The following is a 4720-nucleotide window of genomic DNA, read 5'->3' as shown; positions in this document are numbered from 1 at the left end:
TTAAACTTCCCCTCTATCAAGAAGTGTCTGTACCCTGACTCAGACTGTTCTGCCAACATTTCATATTAATTTTGTCCTTGGCCAGCATTTTCTGTACTTTGTACAGAATACTATTCTTATCCGGACCCTGCTTTTCTAGGTAGACAGTTTCATGCTTTAACTATTTAGTCCCCAACCCTTCCTTCCTTCCTTCCTTCCTTCCTTCCTTCCTTCCTTCCTTCCTTCCTTCCTTCCTTCCTCTTTCTCTTTCTTTCTTTCTTTCTTTCTCTCTTTCTTTCTTTCTTTCTTTCCTTCTTTCTTTCTGCTTTCCGTAACATTTTTTTACTTGCTTTGTTTCTGTTAATTTGTTGATTTTTTTTAAATTTCCTGTTTTTGTATGGGAAGAGTACATCAGTAGGGAAGTTTTTGTCTGTTTGTGTGTTTGCATGATTGTATGTTTTAGTTGTTTGTTTTTTTTTTTACTATTTTCTGTCTTTGTGTCTCTTTTCATTTATTAGTTGGTGTGTCAGTCTGCTTTCCCTCTTACTCTTCTCTCTCTCCGCCGTTCTTGCCCTTACTCCTTCCTTTTTTCATTCTTTTCCTTTTTCTCATTTTGCTTTCAGGGAGCAAGTTTTTACCTCCAGTGCATGGACAGATTGTAAAGCAGTGGGAAGTGGGTTCCAGGGTGCCCACACACCTGTCAGTGGATACTGTGATCTGCAGATAGATTCTGAATCACAGTTCCCTCTTCAATTATATCTCAAAACTGCAGAAAAGTACAGTCCCCAACTGACAGTCCAGCTTCAGAATTGAACAAAATCAGAGGATCCACATAAGGAAGAATAGGAGATTGATCAAACAGAAGTAAAAGCAACACCTCCTCCCTGTCCCTGAAAACCAGAATTAAAGAAGAAGTTTTAAAAAAGGGGTGGGTGAGCCGGGCTCGGTGGCTCAGCCTGTAATCCCGCGCCTTTGGGAGGCTGAGGTGAGTGGATTGCCTGAGCCCGCGGGTTCGAGACCCGCCTGGGCAGGCGAGACCTCATCTCTACAATAACTCAAAAAATTAGCCGGGCGTGGTAGCGCACGCCTGTAGTTCCAGCTACTTGGAAGGCTGAGGCGGAAGGATCACCGGAGCCCAGCAGGTCGAGGCTGCGGTGGCTGGGAGCGGCCACTGCACTCCAGTCTGGGCGACAGAGTGAGACTCCAACTCAAAAAAAAAAAAAAAAAAAAAAAAGGGGTGGGTGGGTGTAGGAAATCTAAACAACTGAAGAAGACCAAAAGAAGAATATGGGTTTCACACAGACCCCTGAGAGGTAAGATGCTGAGAATACAGACTTTGAAATGCAAAAAATGAAGAGCCACCAGAATGACTGGTATCAAACTACAAACCCAGATATCAAGACAATAATAGAAAGAGTAATAGAATTGAGGAGAGACAAGAGGAAAAAATGAAGGAGTTGATAACTGAGATAACAGCAGTAAAGAATACTATGAATGAAATAAATAACAAACTGATAAGCATGGAAAACAAAATTAGCCAAGCAGAAGAAAGAATCTCAGAGATTGATGATCAAAATATAGAACTAACTCAAACTGTCAAAAAAAATTTAAAAAGAAGCTTAAAAAGGCAGAGCAAAATCTTCAAGAAATAAGCGATTATTTCAGGAGGCTAAACCTAAACGTAATTGGACTTCCTGAGGCAGAGACCACCTTAGAGCAAAAATTCCATGAAATTATTCAAGAAAACTTCCCTCATCTCATCAGTGATGAGACCATTCAAACACAAGAGATTCAGACAACCCCTGTGAGACAACAAAAAAGAAGACAAGCCCCTAGACACATAGTAATTCACCTAATCAAAGTAGGAGAATCCAGATCAAAGTTGGTAAGCCCATATCTCACCTAAAATATAAGCAATAATCCTAAAGGCCACAAGAGAAAAAGGTCAGATTACCTGCCAGGGAAGACCAATTAGAATAGCAGCAGATTTGACTACAAAAACACTACAAGCTAGGAGGGCTTTGAACCCAATCTTCAAAGTTCTCAAAGATAAACAATTTCAACCAAGAATTACCTACCCAGCTAAGCTAAGATTCACCAGTGATGGAGAATTAAAATATTTCCCAGACATTCAAACCCTAAGAAATTTATGCTGCCTCAAGACCATCTCTACAAGAAACACTTAAGAAAGTATTAAACACAGAAGAAAGAAAAAAAGAATGAAAATGCTCTTTACAAAGTGCAGGAAAAAGATTGAAAACACACATGAAACAACCCAAAAGTCGAAAGAACGACAAACAAACAGCAACAAAAACAACTTTATAAGAAACTCATGACAGGGATAAGCTCTCACATTTCAATAATTAGCCCAAATGTGAATGGACTAAATGCACCACTGGAAAGACATAGCATGCCAAAATGAATAAAATGTCACGATGAAACAATATATTGTCTCCAAGAGACTCATCTTACCAGAAAAGACACTCACAGACTCAGAATAAGAGGATGGGATACAAAATATTATAAACTTGGTGGATTAAACAATAGAACTGTTTTTTTTCCTCCCACAATTCTGGAGGCTAGACATCCAAAATCAAGGTGTCAGCAGGTTTAGTTTCTTCTGAGGATTCTGTCCTTGGATTGCAAAATTGTCTGCCTTCCTTTCAAGTCTTCACATGGTCTTATGCTTGCACATACCTTTTTTTCTTCTTATAAGGACATCTTCAGGTTGAATTAGGGCCCAACCTAATGTCCTTACATAATCACCTTTTGAAAGGTACTATCTCCAAATTCATTCTAAAGTACTAGGTGTTAGGGCTTTAACAGAGAAGTTTTTGAGAGGCTATAAGTCAGGCTACCATAACATCTGGTAGTTAAATGAATAAACTTTCTGACTATAAGAAGGTCACAGAATAACATGACTTATTAACTGATGTATAAAAAAATTTGTCTAAGCATTGCTAAATATTGCAATGTCGTGGCAGTCATGAAAATAGAATAATCCTTTACTACAGAATTTAGAGTAGACTTCATTAAGCAGGCAAAGTATAAGTTGTGTCACTAAGTTGACTGTTGTACTAAGTCAAGAGAAAAAATATGTGTAGGCAAGCAAAATTTATCATTAACCTCTCAAGTTAGTATCTTAATACTTATTTTCTCTCATCATTGATGGTGTTCACTCTCATATGTATTCTATTACTTTCAATAATCTCTTAATCTCGTTTACAGTTTTTTCCATCCTACAATATTTTATATACTTACATATGATAGTCAAAAATTAAATTATTTTATATATTCTTCAGGGCCACTTCATTTTTCAATCTTATAAACTTATATTTAGCCTACATCACTATTCATAAATCTATTTGCTTCTGGAAGATAATGACAATAATTATAAAAATAACCATCTCAAAAAAAGAAGAGGGTATGTAAGTTTTTAGTGCATGTTAAGCACTCATCTTAGTATGTTACATATATTATTTTAATAATTACAAATACTATAGTATATGCTATTTTTAATCTTAGTGCATGTGAAGAACATGAAGAACTGAGAGATTATGAAAAACTTTATAATGTCTGATAGTAAGTGGCAGAGTCAGCATTTAACTTGATGACCAAACTAGAAATTCATATTAACTACTCAGAGACCTCCATGAATTTTATATTCATATTTATATTTTAAGCTAATTAAAACTCTAGCCAGCTTGAAGATTCAAGAATGTCTTCCTCTGGGACTTGAGGACCATCTCTTTCAAATGTAATAAAGAAGATAGAACCTTCTTTTTCAGTTTCTGTGGAAGGTTAGTTTCGTAACTTTAGCAGATGCCTTGCTCTAAGTTGTAAAACTACCTCTGGTCATAAAGAGATGGTCATTTTCCTTTGGATAAATTAAAATAGCAGACACAGATAACCAAGCAAATTACCTGGTAAATTTAAGATAAACTGTGTGTGACAAATGATCTTGCAAGGTTACCTTACTTGAGAACTTGTTGTTTATCTTGAGAACATGTATGCAATTAGTTGTACCTGTTTGGCTATATAAAAGTCTGGGACTTCTTCTGTTCTTATAATCTATTAGCAGATTGCTCATAATGCACATTGTGTTCTGATTTAATACCGTATATTATTTATATTTTTCCAACAGATAATGAATGTAGAAGTAACAAGAGAAAAATTTCTGCAATTCAAATTTATCATTTCTCTGCTATTCCTTAGGGGAATATTATCCCACCTCCCTGAACTCTCACCCATAAGTTACATTAATAATTTCTAGTTATCCAATAACCAAAGAATGCTCATTCTACTCATTACCATGTAGAAAGTATGACAAGATTGGCCACATCCTTGACCATAAATCAAGCATAAACCAATTCATAAGATCAAAATACTGCCATGCACCTTCTCAAACCATAGTGGAATAAAAATAAATATCAACACTAACAAAATTGCCCAAAACCCACAAAGACAATGCCACTAAACACCATAATGTTGAACACCTACTGGGTTGACAATGAAATCAAAACAGAAATTAAAAGATTCTGAAAACAATTGAAAATAAAAACATATCTGACCAAAATTTCTGGGATGACACGAATTGATTTCTTTACAAACATATATCAAGAAAATGGAAAGATCACAAGTTAGCAGCCTAACAAATCATCTAAGGAGCTGGAAAGACAAGACTACCAAAACCCTGTCTTCATCAGAAGACTCCAAACAACCAAAGTAAAAGCCCAAATGC

Source organism: Carlito syrichta, unplaced genomic scaffold, assembly GCF_000164805.1.
Source record: "Carlito syrichta isolate Samal-C Ts95f unplaced genomic scaffold, Tarsius_syrichta-2.0.1 Scaffold316281, whole genome shotgun sequence".
NCBI lineage: Eukaryota > Metazoa > Chordata > Mammalia > Primates > Tarsiidae > Carlito > Carlito syrichta.
The sequence above is the reverse complement of the archived record's forward strand: the minus strand, read 5'-3'. Positions refer to the sequence as shown.